The sequence below is a fragment of the Lissotriton vulgaris genome, chromosome 12, assembly GCF_964263255.1.
Source record: "Lissotriton vulgaris chromosome 12, aLisVul1.2, whole genome shotgun sequence".
Classification (NCBI taxonomy): Eukaryota; Metazoa; Chordata; class Amphibia; order Caudata; family Salamandridae; genus Lissotriton; species Lissotriton vulgaris.
In genome coordinates, this window is record NC_141700.1 from 759,583,837 (window position 1) to 759,600,163 (window position 16,327).

At 44.9% G+C, this 16,327-nt stretch overlaps 1 protein-coding gene across 1 annotated transcript in view; it reads right to left on the bottom strand.

Moving 5' to 3' along the window:
- Positions 1 to 16,327, bottom strand: part of DNAH2 (dynein axonemal heavy chain 2) — a 2,538,822-nt gene that overhangs the window by 1,826,895 nt on the left and 695,600 nt on the right. The window lies entirely within an intron of this gene.

A 16,327-nucleotide genomic window follows, 5' to 3' on the forward strand; every position in this document is an offset into this window, starting at 1 on the left:
GTTGTATATGTTATCGTGTGTCCTTGCAGGCTTTGGTATATTGGCAGTACGACTGCCCATGCCAAGAAACGCATATTGGAACACTACCGTGCCGTTGCACATAATGATGAGAAATACCCTGTGGCGAGGCACTTTCGTGACAAACACTTCTCAAACCCCGCATTGTTGAGTTATTTCATCTTAGAACAGATCGACAGGAACCCCAGGGGTGGGAATAGAGTGTTGAGATTAAGGCAAACGGAATCCAAACATATCATCAATTTCCAGTGTAAGGCACCTGGGGGCTGAATCAGGATGAAGAGCTGGCAGTCCATCTTAAGGAAAAGTAATATACTGGCCCCATTTCTGCTTGCTTCCCTTCACTCAGCTGATATCATAATGTACCTCCCTGACCCCTCTTACTGGTATCTATTTGGGGATCTGACCTCTCTTCTTGTATTTTCTTCTCCATGTTTTCAATGCTGTACTTTGTTTATTCATGGTTTGTTTACATTATGATATGTCTTCTCTTTGGCATTTTAACTCACAATGTGTTTTTATATATTTTTTTGACAGGAGTACAGATGGGGAATAGGGCCACGCCACCGCACTAATTTTCACTGCCCATTTCAGTCCTCTTCTTCTGTTGTCATCTTTTGCACTGAGCACGCCTAGATGGGTACCTGTTACAAGCAACGGGACAATGCAGGACTCTACCGGGTCTGGCTAGTTAGGACACTGTCTCTGACCACGGCGTTGTAAGGTATTTTACCTAATAACTGGACAATACAACGTTCACACGTTTTCTCTTGGGTTCTGCATTCGTATCCTGCATTTGGGTATTTGACCTGTTGAATTGCAATCATTGGAAGGTACTTTACCTAAGAACTGGACAATATAACGTTTGCATGTTTCCTTTGGGTTTTGCAATTGCAATTTGCAATTGAGTATTTGACCTGTTAACTGTAAATACCCTTATGTGTCACTTAACCTTTTTGCGATCCCTCGTATTTTATCTAAGATTTTAGCCTTAAATTCAGCTGGGTTCATGTACTGAGCCATACATTGGGCAGTATGTTACAACACTAGATAACTCTGCAAGAGCAAACATTTGACAAAATACGCAATATTGCTTTAGTTTGAAGTTGAATAATATGTACCTATTATGCTCATATTTTTTTACGGCTTCAAGATGTCTGTCATTGATATGTCGGGACAGTAGTCCGTTGTCTGTGTCCATACATTTGTTTGTATCTTTATCAACACTTTTTGCACACATTCACACTTACGTGAACAAGGCTTGTCTCAAGCCGAAACATGTTGTAGGTGTGATTAAAACCCTTGGACTTTGTATTCTGGCGTGGTGCGTCGTTTTCTAAGAGCGTTGCCATTGGGAACTTTTTGTGGATTGAATTACTGGCGTGCTCGGCCGGAGTGCACGCCACCTCTCACGGGGCCATTTGCAGTTATACGGAGCAAATTTGTAAAAAAAAAATTACAAATATATATATATATATATATATATATCCATCCATCACTGACAGGATCCTATTAAGGTGAGGCCACACGAAGAAAATATTGCTCACTTTTCTTTAAAGAAGGTTTGCCAGCAAGCCCCTTCTGGAGGCACGAACATCCATAAAATCACTGCCAGACGCGTTTTAGGAATCCCCTTTCTTCAGGGGCATAGTCTGTAAACAGCGGTGATGCTCATGCACTCCTAATTAAATCACCTGCCTCAGTGGGCGTGGCTGCAAAGCCTCTTGGTAAATGTAGTGCGCGGATGTTCAATCCAAGTGGATGTGCTGTTCAAAATTGAAACTCAATCTGGGATGGAAAGTCCTTCAGGGGACCAGCCCTGCTTTGTAACCATCATTAGGAGCAGAAGCTTGCACCGGACTGCCTCGGGTTCAGATTCATTTCATTCCGTTTTTCGCTGCATCATTGTTGGTGCAGACACAAACCTGCTACCAGCAGTGGGCTTCACCTTACGACCGGGACACGGCCGTTACACATCCATCACTGACAGGATCCCATTAAGGTGAGGTGAGGTGAGGTGTATATATATATATATATATATATATATATATATATATATTATATATATATATATATATCCATCCATCCATCCATCCATCCATCCATCCATCACTGACAGGATCCCATTAAGGTGAGGCCACACGAAGAAAATATTGCTCTCTTTTCTTTAAAGACGGTTTGCCAGCAAGCCCCTTCTGGAGGCACGAACATCCATAAAATCACTGCCAGACGCGTTTTAGGAATCCCCTTTCTTCAGGGGCATAGTCTGTAAACAGCGGTGATGCTGGTCACAAAATGGGCAACCATCCAGTAATCACATACAGGAGGGCAAAAAATCTGCAGGACCAGTTGGTCCATAGTCATTTCCAGACCACAAAGAAAAAGACAAATTGGTTACAAACGCGGGGCTTCATCAAGTGCTACAATTGCAAGGTATGCGAGATTGCGAAACCCACTACAGAGCTTGCAATGCCAAATAAGAAAATTTGGAAAATCCAAGAATGCATAACCTGCAACAGCAAGTACACAATATATATGATTGAGTGCCCTTGCAACTTGAGGTACATTGGCAGCACCATCTGGGAATTAAAAAAAAGAATTCTGGAGCATGTGCGGGCAACAATCCACAAGGATAGAAGCAACGCTGTTGCCAAGCACATGGAGGCACATCATAATGGAGACTGGAAGCAATTGCGCTTCTGGGGTCTGGAAACAATGGCTCTCTCGGACAGGGGTGGCCATATGGAAAAACTTTTGAGACGTAAAGAATCCAGACACATCCTATCCTTCAGAACGATGACCCCGCTGGGCCTCAACCAGTCAGAAGAACTTTACATTCACCTGTAGCGGACTCTAAAGTACAAAATTTCTATGCTATAAATGTTCTGCCTCCTCTCTCTTATCCATAATTTTAAAAATCGTTATTCTTAAAATGTTCACGTCATTAACATTTTATCATCCCTGCACATCACCTTCCCTCACTCTTTGGCACAGTAGCTCACGTAAATTAAATTGAGGCAAATTGCGAATTAGCCCACCGGAGGGTGGGATTTTTGTATTTAAAACATGAAATTGAAATGAAGCGTAAAAAGTTTTTCAATTTTGTATAACTGCGGTACCAAATGGGTAATTACATAATTGTGGAAACGTTGATTAATGGTCCAAATGTTCTGGTTATGTAAATATATCCCAAAACTACAAATCCCACAATGCCGACAATATGAGGTAGATTGACTAACAGCCCACTGGAGGGCAGGACCTTGGTTTGAAAATTGTGTGAATATTGGTTAAATGATATACAAATTATCAATGAGGCACGAAATTGGTAATTGTAAATTTTGGGAAAGGACAATTAATTGTTTAAGTTCCAGAAATGCCTTAGTTGTGCAAATACCAAAAACTACAAATCCCACAATGCCTGTTATGATACACCCAAGTGGGCGGTACCTGCAGTTTCAGGAAATGTTTCAAAACAATGTGAGCCACACACACAAACTTACCGTGAACAAGACAGCGGACGCTGTCGAAACGCGTTGTTTTTTTGTTTTTTTGTTTTTTTGACCCCATGGATTAATAAAATCACGAAAGAAACTTAACCGCTGTGCAGTGCTGGAATTTGTTTTGAATGCGACTCTGTGTTTTCTTCCTCGAAGGGGAGAAATATTGTGGAATAGAGAGCAGTTGGGCTGAACTGCGGGAGTGACGCGACCACAATTGCAGCGCCGACCTGGGAAAGGAGGGAGCCATAAGGAGGAGATATATATATATATATATATATATATATATATATACACCGCAAAGAGTAACCCCAAACACAAGAGCCTGCACTCAGGTGAAAATAGCCAAAGGATTTTAATTGAGGCTGCCAAGCATGGAGAATAGCACCTCACAGCCACGGTCTTTGAAGCATGTGTTTCGTGTCATCCACTTTCTCAAAGGCTTCTTGTGAAAGAATCGACGTCGCCACAGGTGCTGCTACTCCTTTAAGGAATTCAATTGCAATGGGTGTGGCCTCTCGCAAGGCCTCTTGGAACCTGTAGTGTCACCAATTTCGCTCATGTGAGCTGGCACGCAAACCCCTTCATTTTTCCAAAGTTCAAACCACAGTGGGTGTTGAGCGATGACATCCCACACCGCTGGCATCTTCTTCCACCATTACTGGCACCTGGCCTAATACAGCACACGCCGGATGGCGTCGCTGGGTCCGCTTTCAGCGGCGGGGCTCTTCCACGGCTGGGGCAGCCGTAAATATAAACCGCAGAGAGTTTTCCCAAACAGAAGAGCCTGCACTCAGGTGAAAACAGCCAAAGGAGTTTAATGGAGGCTGCCAAGCATGGAGAATAGCACCTGACGCGTTTCGGGTCATCTACTTTCTCAAAGGCTTCTTGTGAAAGGATCGACGGCGCCACAGGTGCTGCTACTCATTTAAGGAATTCAACTGCAGTGGGCGTTTGCCGCTCGCATGGCCTCTTGGAACCTGTAGTGTCACCAATTTCACTCATGTGAGCCGATGACATCCCACACTGCTGGCATCTTCTTCCACCATTACTGGCACCTGGCCCAATACAGCGCATGCCGGATGGCGTAGCTGGGTCCGCTTTCAGCGGCGGGGCTCTCCACGGCTGGGTCCTTTGGCTATTTTCACCTAAGTGCAGGCTCTTCTATTTGGGGTAAGTCTTTGCAGTTTATATTTACGGCTGACCCTTAGATGTAAACAGATGACAGATTCTATGCTGATAGCTTATGTCACAACACAGGAAACAATATTGAAAGGTCTGTATAATTCATTTAAGACAAATGCAGGTATTCTATAAATACTGCAAACAGTAGAGCCACAATAGGGTGCATGTACTTTGTACCTTGAACAATATGTATCAACCAAATATTATATATATATATATATATATATATATATATATATATATATATATATATATATATATATATATATATATATATATATATATATATATATTTACACTTCATAGTAACACTCAATTATATTTGGTTGATACAGATTGTAGAGTCAAACCAAGAGGACGAGGCTCCTGAAGAACCAGAGCAAGGGGAAAGGGGATTCTTTCCCTCAAAAGACCAAGAAGGAAAACAAGAAGAAGCAAGCGGCAAAGGCGGAAGGTACAACCTGAGAGACCGCACAGTGATGAGGAAATGAAATTGCCAGGCCTTAAGACTCCCGATCAGGTCATAAACTTATCAAGATACACTCTATCAAAAGCAGAAAATGATCTTCTTAATAAAGGGCTCTCGTTCTGTCCGGAAGTACATCAAGACCCATTTGAAACAAAATAAATCTCTACAAATATGTAAGAAAACTCAAGCTCAAAAAATTCTTCTCCAAAAAAAACATCTAGAGCAACAAGCAATTAAGATCAAACGATACAGTTGGAGAATTCAGAGACATACAATATTGCAGTACCTCTGAACTGCGTATGAGTTGGCAAATGAAACAGATGACTCCCAGATAACGGACACCCAATTCTAACAAATAAACGAATACTCACCCACTTCAAGAAAAAGTCAAAATTCTGCCCTGCCCTCCATCCTGGGAATAAGATCGACATATTTTATGATCTGGTAATGGGAGACCTAGATACCATGCAAAATGTCTCACATCGCAACATCAGCGAAAACTTAACCAAACAAGAACGCATGGCCATGCGAACATTAAAAAACAACAATGAAATTGAAATTAAGCCGGCCGATAAAGGCGGAAATATCGTAGTAATGGAGAAACGCCACTACGTGGAGGAAGCAATGCGACAGTTAACTGAAGAGAAGAATTACAAAATGCTACAGAAGAATCCTACATATGAGCTAATGAGAGATCGGAGCTAGAAACTGGATATATGGCAAAGCAAAGGATTAATAACAGAAGAAGAGAAAAAATTCCTGATGGTAGAAAATCCAATCACTCCAACCATTTACTTTCTTCCGAAAGTCCACAAAACACTGAACAGGCCACCCGACGTCCAATTATCTCCAGTTGCGAGTCCTGTTTGAGAATGTTTCCGTCTATGTGGACCACTTTTTGAAAATGCTAATTCCTCAGTTCCTATATCAAGGACACCAGGGATTTCCTGCGAATATTAATAGACACCCAATGTCAGCCAACATATTTATTGGTAACAATCGATGTTGTGTCGCTGTATACCTCAATTGACCATGAGAAAGGAATACAAGCAATCCAATACTTTTTTAAACAGAGACCAATCAAAGAGCTGGAGCATTCAAAGATGATTATCGACATGATAACCATGTGTCTCTATAACAATATCCTTGTCTTCAATAAGAAAATCAATTTCCAATGCTGCGGTACCGCGATGGAAGTTTCCTTCTCTCCAAGCTATGCAAATCTCATGATGGGGTGGTGGGAGAGGAACATAGCTTGAAGAGAAGAAAACAACCATCATATGGTGTAGCCCTCTGGCTACGCTTCATCAATGACTTATTCATACTGTGGAAAGGGACAGAAACTGAATTTCAAACCTTCTTTGCTGTCTTAAATGAAAATGACGTAGGTCTAAGATTTACATATACCATCAGCACGAGGGAAGTCAAGTTCTTAGACACAAAGGTCTACATTAAAGACAACCACATGCATACAACTGTGCACAGAAAAAAGACAGCCACAAACAGCCTGCTCCATGGACTAAGCTTTCATCCTCAAACCCTAAAAAAAGTATTCTGTATGGAGAACTATTGCGGATGAAAAGGAACTGCTCTTAAGATCAAGAAATGGAAAAGAAATTTTTAGATACAAAAAAACGCTTCCTACAACGGGGATACAAATACGTGGACATAGAGAGAGGAGAAGCCAAAGCCAGGCAGAAAACAAGGGCAGAAACATTAGTGAACAGGAAAGAGAGAGAAAGAAAAAATTAAAATGAGAATCAAGATACAGACAGCATGGACAAACAAAATCAATCAAACAATGATCAACCACAGATGATAATCACCTACAGCAAAGAAAGTTACAAAATCCAAAAGACACTAACAAAGTACTGGAACATACTCAAGAAAGATCCTGATATAGGCAACAGCATAGGGAAACGTCCATTAGTCTCCTAAAGAAGAGCACCAAATTTGTCATATCATTTGGTGAGAAGCCACTTCGAAAGCAAAAAAACTGAGACATGGCTTGAAACAAGATCTAAAGGGTTGTCAAAATGCATGACATGCAAAGCCTGCAGAATTGGAAGGAACATCAAAAATCCAAAGGATCCTGCAGGTAAAACCTTCCAAATCAGAGAAACAATAACATGTGACTCAACCTATGTAGTGTATATACTTCAATGCTTTTGTGGAAAACAGTCCATGGGGAGCACAATATACCCCCTAAAGAAGCGCATATTGGAGCACACTCGTGCTATACAGGATGACGACCACACGTATGCCATTGCTAAACATCTGAATTCACACAAGGGCAAAACTTGGCTGGACATCAAATATTCTGGTCTGGCAACTATCCCCCCCAATGAACGAGGTGGGAACCGAACACAGAAACTGTGCAGGTTAGAGTCGAGAAAGATAATTATGCTCAAAACCAAGCACCCCCTGGGATTGAATGGGGATGAAGAGATGCATGTCCATCTTTAATGACATCAACTGATGTAAAGAATAATAATAACATTGTCCGAATCTTTGTTGATAAATGAATGCTCCCTAATTGTTGGTCCAAATAAGAACATCACTGCCTTCTAAAGTCTTCACTTCTTTCAGTAATCACAAGCACAATCCCTGAATGAATTAAATCAACACTTTGAATGTTAATTGGGTGAGAGGGATACTGTCATGTATAATATAAATTTTTACAAGTTTACACTTACAAAGATTGGATATGCGAACAGGTAATGGTCATATGTAATTATTACATGAGATTCTAAAAATCTGAAAAAGATATGTTGAGCAACCCAGAAGGCAGTGGTGCTGCTGCAAAGGTTAATGGGCACTTAGCCCTATACAACATAACAGACACTCAGTCTATAACTCACAATCATTTCATCTTCAGCGTTAAAAAGTTAGACGCCGAATGAGTTTCACGAATTAGTCGTGGATCAGAAATGCGCAGTCATTTCTAAACATGAGAATAAGCGCATACTGATTGTAGTGAAATAGTTGGCACCTATAGCAAGACACCTCTGCCTATGGGGATGCAAAAGTATTAAAACAAATGCATACTGAATAAAGTTGGTTGAATACATAACAAATGTACTACATTGCCCATAATGCACCATAAAGGGTTTTGGGTGCTAAAGTATGAAGAGAGAAATGGAAAAGGGACAATTGTAATAGTCTACCGTGAACCGGAACATTTGGTTCAAAATGCGTAGGAGAGATTTATGATCTGCAATAAAAACATCTAAACAACCAAGAGGAGTGACGCGATTGTCAATCTTTTGTGTAAGATATATACATTGCATTTATGCCCTCATTATCTGCAGATTGACGGCGCACATTAGCTCCAGAAGCGGTAGGGATCGCCTACAATACATCGGGCATCCACTGCGCCTGCCGCACGTAAACACACACGCCAATGACTAACTTTGTTTGACCCTCATTTGAGCATTATGCATTTGGTTCGGTCAATAGTCTCGTATTATTTGTATGCCACGGCGTGCTCTGGCCCCATTACTTCTACAAACAATCCGGCCGCCTACCCCGCTACTTAGCATACATATACATGAGTTCACATGAACTCCACACCACTCACCTGCCCAACACTCCCTGTCTGTGCATGGCAACCACTGGTCCATTGTTACATGTGCAAGCTTTATAGTCCTTTCACTATGTCTGAACTGCCGAACAACATTGGATGTAGTAAAATCGTGATGTCACTGTTATTTCCTTCCTGCATGTTGCAAAACTGCATGATCACTGCAAAGAACATAGTAAAAATGCTGCCATCTCCTCACACTGTGTATAAATTCACCTACTCACGCAAGCTCTATGTGATCAAGGCTGCATGTCTGGCGGCCGAAACACGTCAATCGGACATCTGATGCTGTGATTAAACATCCTTAAGCACTAAGTCTTGCCTGTGGAGTCTGTTTCCTGGTTCAGCTCCGCTGTGAAGGTTGGTCGCACTGCTGGGACTTTCGTGGGATATATATATATATATATATATATATATATATATATATATATATATATATATATATATATATATATATATATATATATATATATATTTAATACAGGCTCCTCCTCGGATCTCGCAGCGTTACAAGCAGCAGCACACGCCGGCAAACGAGGGAGACAGGCCACGGGAATCAGCAAAGGTGATTTATTGTAGCAACAACACAGAGAACAGCTACGCGTTTCAGGCTAACTCGCCCTTGTTCACACTGTAAATATCCAAATGTAAATTGACGAGAAAGAATGCCCAGCCTCTCGGGTCGGGGCTCTGTAGTGACGTCACCTCTCAATATTCCAAAAGACATATGCTTCCCTCCCTCCGAAAGTGTAAACAAGCCCTCCAGCCAGTTTCAAGTGAAGAAAGATTTCATTTACTCTGGGCGTCAGAACAGCAAGTCTCCATTACGCGTTTCGATCTCTTCAGATCTTAGTCATACAGAAATGCTGAATTAATCACTAACACATGGTTTTTTTTTGTGGGTTTTTTTTGTTTCTTTTTATTGAAAATATAAACAAGCAAGGCATGAAACATGTTATACAAAGTGCCAGTTCAATCGAGGAAGGAAAAGAAAATACAATGAGCAGCAATCAACATAAGGAAAGGGAGGGGGGGAAAGGGGCCAAACTCAATAAAGATACAATGAAATGGTCAGAATGCGGGGTCAGGGGGAAGGTGGGACATCAATGTTATCTACTGCAGGCGGTGTACATATGTCTCCATGATAACTATTCCAAGGTCTCCACACTTTACACCACTTCCGGGGACGGCCCTCGGCCAGATACACCGTCTTTTCCCTGAACATACACCAGTCCATGTTTTCCTTCCATACTTCCACTGTAGGAGGCCTCTGGGACCCCCACAACTGAGCAATATCTTGCTTGGCAATCATGGCCCCCAGGGACGCCCAACTGAGTCTGGGCTACATTATAATGCGTGGGTTCCCAAACATTCAACAAGCAGCGTCTAGCCTCCGGCAAGAGAGCAATACCCGTCACTTCCTTCATTACCTCATGGACCCTGCTCCAGAAAGCAGCAACCTCACGACATTCCCAAATAATATGGAGAAAAGTCGCTACCTGGCCACACCCTCGCTTGCATAATCCCTCCTCAGAAAAGCCCATTCGGACCAAACGGGGGCCCGTGACGTAAATCCTGTGGAGGATCTTAAGTTGTACCAGTCGGAGTCGAGCTGGAATCGCGACCTCCTTGGGAGAGGAGATCGCAGACTGCCAGTCCTCGTCATCCAATTTGAGGCTGTCATGGGTCCTAAAGTCCCGAAGATGTAACAGGAGGTCTGACCTATTATTAATCAATTTCATGTAAACAAGGGAGATAGTGCTGTCGGGCACATGGCCATCCAATAGTCTATCTTCAAGCGGGGACGACTCCGGAACTACCTCAACCAAAGGGAAAACCGACATTACACCAATCACCATAGGGAGTGCGTATCCCAATTACCGTCTTGGCTAAAACCGACATTAAGGCATGGCGTACCTGAACATAGCGGAAGTACTTTGTGTCACCCAATTCAAACTCCGTCTTTAACACCTTGGCTGCTAGGAGTTTCCCCCCCCCCTGTGCTGAAGGCTTCAGATTTTCATAGTTTCATGACGAGCTCAGCTCGTCATCAGCACAGCTCAACTGTGCATCATGACGAGCTGAGCTCGTCATGAGCATCGAATGGGTTAACATCTCAAACGATTTCACCTGGCCCTTAACCCAGAAGTCTCCCACCTTACTGATACCGATGAGGTCCCACTTATCGAACCCCTTGGTCTTCCACAGCTTACCAAGCTTGTCCCAACCGAAAAGTGGGGTCGCTAGAGTCAAGCGTTCTTTCCACCCCATGGAATTAGTAGCGTCCTGCCACGTACGCACTGCCGTCCTCGTAGGCCCGACAGTCTTGACCACCGATTTTGAGTACAGCCCCCTATAATAATTACCCCCGGGCAACAGCCATCTATCCATAGCAAAAGCAGGGTTCAATTCAGGACCATACATACCATGATTAATGGCCCCCAATTGAGAAGCCGAATAATAACGTTTGATGTCAGGGAGAGCAATACCCCCTTCATACCACGGGAGCGTCAATTTGGCAAGAGCAATACGAGGCCTACCGTCCCATATCAACTTCCTCTGAAGGTCTTCAACCGAACAAAAGTAGCTAGCGGGAACTATATCAAGAGTGTTCTGGAGAGCATATAGAAAACGAGGCGGAGACATAATTTTCAATAGGGCCGCACGACCGAGCGGCGAAAGCGGAAGTTTACGCCAACCCGCGACGTCCTGTTTCAATCTAGCCAAGGGTGGGAGAAGAATCTGTTCATACCGGGCCACAGGATCCAATGAAATATAGATACCGAGGTATTTAAACCCTGTCAGAGTCACCTGAATTGGGCAGGTACGTGGAAGAAGAGGGACGTCACCAGAAAGAACGTATAGGTAGGATTTTGCCCAATTAATAATCAAGCCCGAGTTCCTACCGAAGGAGGCCAAAACATCGCACAAAACCATCAATGACTTCCGGGGTGAGGCCAAATATAGTAAGATATCATCTGAGTAGAGCGAGATGCGATCTTCAAAATCAGGAGACCATTGAATGCCCTTCATCGAGGGTTCCCATCGGATCCATGCAGCAAGGGGCTCTAGGGCTTGGGCAAACAGTAGCTGCGACAAGGGACAACCCTGACGAGTACCTCTCCCAAGACTAAACGGAATAGAAACACGACCATTCACAACAATGTGCGCAAGGGGGTCCTCATAGAGAAGCCGCACTCAGCCAATAAAACCGGGTCCAAACCCAAATTTAGCCAATGCAGCCCATAAGTATGGCCATTCCACGGTATCAAAAGCCATTGTGGCATCCAACGACGCCAAGATGGCTGGCTCACGCAACGTCGCAGCTCTCGCGAGAACGCCATACAAACGCCTAAGATTCAGGGCAGTGTTTCTATGCGGGATGAAACCGGATTGATCCGGATGTATCAACTCACTAATAACAGTGATCAAACGGTTAGCCAGCAATTTTGCGAGAATCTTAGGTTTCGGCGTTCAAAAGAGAAATCGGCCTGTATGATGTACACCGATCCCTCGGTTTCTCCTCCTTATGAATCACCACAATGGTCGCAAGACGTTGATCACTAGGGAGAGAACCACACTCACGAGACTCCAAAAACATATCCCTTAAATAGGGTGCTATCTTGTCAGGCTGCAACTTGTAAAGTTCAATAGGCAGACCGTTGGGACCCATAGCTTTTCCCGAACGCAGAGAGCGAATCGCAAGAGCCACCTCGTCTGCGGTTATTGGAGCATCCATTTGTTTCCTATCCACCTCAGAAAGATGCGGGAAAGCAATATCACGCAACAATAGATGTGAGTCCTCCTCCGGCCTCTCCGACACAGAGGAGTACACTGTCTGAAAGTGATCCGCAAAGCACTGAACAATCTCCTCAGGGTCAGTAACACGACCACCACTCGCCGTCTCAATCACAGGCACCACACGACTAGCCCTATCCTTCTTATCCAGCCACCCTATCAGTTTGCCTGCTTTATCTCCCACATCATATAGCTGTCCCTGTTGTTCTCTACTCATGGCCTTAGCAGCATCAGTAACCAACGCCCTATATTCCAACTGTTTAAGTCGCAAAACATGCGTCTTGGCACGGGTAACCTCCCACTCCAGGCCGAGCTCAAGGTCTGCTATCTCCGCCTCGATCTTAACCACCTCCTCATCCCTCCGTTTCTTAACGCCTGCGATTAACAACAGGGCCTGGCCTCTAAGGACGGCCTTGAAAGCCTTCCAGAGTGACACCGCAGACAAAACCGAACCCTCGTTCTCAAGAAAATATTGGTCGAGAGATTTTACCAGGTCCGCACGAGTTTAAGGGTTCCAGAGATACCAGGGGTTAATCGGGGCTACCCGACCCTCTGTCCCAGATCCCCCGAGCCAGATACTTAACCTCAGTAACAGAAAGCGCCTGTGCAGCCGGCACCAAAATATAATCAATCCTCGAGAGACTACCGTGAGCGCCCGAATGAAATGTGTACTGCCGCTGAGCGGGATGCAACAATCTCCAGCAATCCACCAAGCCCAGAGTATCAATGAAATCGTGAAGCCAGTTCTGCGCCCCCTTAAGATCCCTAGGTGGATGTCTATCAGCCATACCAGAAACCACAGCGTTAAAATCACCACCCAATAGCAATGATCCCTCGGGGAGAGAAAGGACGACCCGCCCCAAGTCCGCAAAAGTAGTTGACTGTAGGCCAGGGGGGACATAGACAGAAACCAGGGAAAGAGTCCGGCCCTCCCACCTACCCGTTAGAGCGACATAACGCCCCCTATCATCGAGGACCGTAGCGTCGATCTCCAGTGGGAGAGAAGTCTTAATTACAATACCAACCCCCCTGGAGCCGGAGGAGAACCCTGCATGGGTGACCAAACGATACCCCTTCCTGTTCAAGCATGACAAGTATTACCTATCAAGTGCGTCTCCTGAAGAAGGACCACATCAGGGAAGAGACGTTTCAATAATTGCAGCACTACCCCATGTTTAATCCTATCCCCCAACCCATTCACATTCCAGCTCATCAGTTTCAGCCCCCCACCCCCATCCGAAAGTGAAAGAAGATCCAACCCCAGTGAGAATCCAGCACTTCGATCAGAAGGTCTAACAATACATTGCCTTGCAGAAAAACAAACACACACCCCAAAAGGAACCCCCAATCCCCCCACCAACATCCTGTTACAAACCCCCCCACCCTGCACCCCTGCATAAGACTAGAAAGCCACCCCAACTTGCAGTGTGCCTGTTGCCCTCACATCTAACTAAGCTACAATAAGAGGAGGAAAGAGACTCACCAATAGCCCCGTTAACCCCCCGGATGTCACAACAATTCACATTACAGGATTAGCGAACCACAGTTCGAGGCCTACTGGGGACCCCAGAAACCAGGCAAAAGGTGTCTATTCCTGTTCCATCGGTCCGCCTTCCGCCCCTCCAGATTGTTCCTCTTGTGCATGATGGTTTGGCAGAGTGTCAAGCCAGTCAGCCACCGCCTCCGACCGATCGAAAAAATAAGTGCGCTCCGCGTGTTCGATCCTAAACTTGGCAGGAAAAAGCATAGCGTACTTAAGGCCCATATCACGCAGTCTCCCCTTTACCCCCAGGAAGCCAAGTCTCTGCTTTTGGACAGATTGGGTAAAGTCCGGGTAGAAGCTGATGGTAGTGTTCTCGAACTTCATAGGACCACTCATCCGCGAGTCCTGCAGGATAGCGTCTCTATCACGGAAATTAAAAATCCTTGCGATCATTGCCCATGGTGGGGCACCCACCTTTGGCTTACCACCCAGAACTCAATGAGCCCGATCAACCGTGAAAAACTTACTCAGTCACTTGGGTGCAAGATGGTTATCAACAAGATTTTCGACTAAGAGGTCAGCTGCAGAATCTTCCGCCTTCTCCGGGACCCCGATGATATGGACATTGTTCCGCCGAGCCCTCCCTTCAAAATCCTCCAGACGACGCACAAAGAGATCATTGGAGGCCTTCAAGTTGCGGACCTCCGTCTGTAAGTCAGCAATGTCACCCGTCAAACTGGAAGTCTTAATGTCCAACGACTTGACTTTCTCGTTCGTTTTCATCAAGTCTGTGCAGATCAGATTGACATCGATCGCCACAGTATCAAGTTTATGGGCGAGGGTCTCCATTTGTTGCCCAAGGGAGGATATGATCCCATCTATAGCGGCCATAACGTCTTGCGAAATCGGAGCATCTCTCGTGTCCTCCAGCGACCTGCCCGATCAGCTGGGAGATCCGTTAGTCTGGGCATAACGATCCATGTTGTTAGTCTGGGTATAGCCACCCCGCCGAGTTGTCTTGAGCTTCTTCTTTTCCCCCTCCGGTTTCCCCGCCATTGCTGAATGTGGACCGATGTGAGGCAGGCAGACTAAGTAGGAAGATGGCAGCTCAAGGGACCCCCGGGTGGAGGTCTAACCTCAACCAGAGGGCACAGGCCAGGTATCCTCCCAAAACTCGCAAAGCAGTGAGGAGGTACACTCGGGAGCAGCGTAAGATAGCTGCCCTCGGCACTGGGGGGCCTCCCAGGAAAAACAAATTGAAAGTGAAAGTCAACCAGACCGGTCGACCCTGCCACCTCAGGCCGATGTTGTTCAACTACAGCTTGGGCACCGTGCCAACTCCACAGCCGGGCATCATGGAGACTTAGGCCGTAATCTTCTGAGCACCACAACACCGGTTCCCGGGGCCCGATTCGGAATCGGAATGCAGGTCTCGCCTCACTCGTGGTTCGTCTTCACGAAGACATCAATGAAGGACAGGATAGACGACAGGATAGACGTGGGAGGTTTACGAGGGTCTCGGGAGCCCTGTGGTCACGCGGCCATCTTGGTTGCGCGCGAAGCTCCTCCTCTTAACACATGTTTTTAAAGGTCTTTCATAGACATGAAGAGTGGACCTAAAAAAGATTAGGTCAGTCACCTCAATCATTGCCATCCACACATGAATTGATGTAAAATATGGCGGTTTTCAGTTGCCATTCACTCCATTCATTATTATAATTACTGCAGTATCATGGGCATATTACAGAAAAACCTACTCCTCCTGTTACCTCCAGTAGGTTGCACACAGCGGGAATGCTGAGAAGTCCTAGTAGTCGCCAAAACCTTTCTCCACCACTCTGTAAACGCACCTCTTGGTCCACTATTGGTTGGGGGATGAAGTCCACTTTACCCCTGAGGGACCTTGGGGGCCAAGATGCCCTTCGGCACCTCCTGTAAGTCCTAAACAGCCCAATTCCTGAGAGCTGGTTGGAGGCCCAGTCCACTTTCTCCCCCACTATGCAAACGAAACTACTACGTAAAAAACCATAGACATTCACTGGATAAAACCAAAGGTTACAGGGACGTTATAGTTAGGAATTTGCATTTTCAAAAATCCTAGAAATTCACTGAAAAAAACAAAGGTTACAAGGATGTTACAGTTAGGATCAAGTGTCACTAGTACAAAATCAGTGAAATTCAGCAGGTATGCTGAGCTAACTATACCTCGCAACCGCCGCAATGCACTTCTTATGACCTCACATATTACATCACTCATGACATGGTCAGTGAAATCACTGATGACATAATTTACA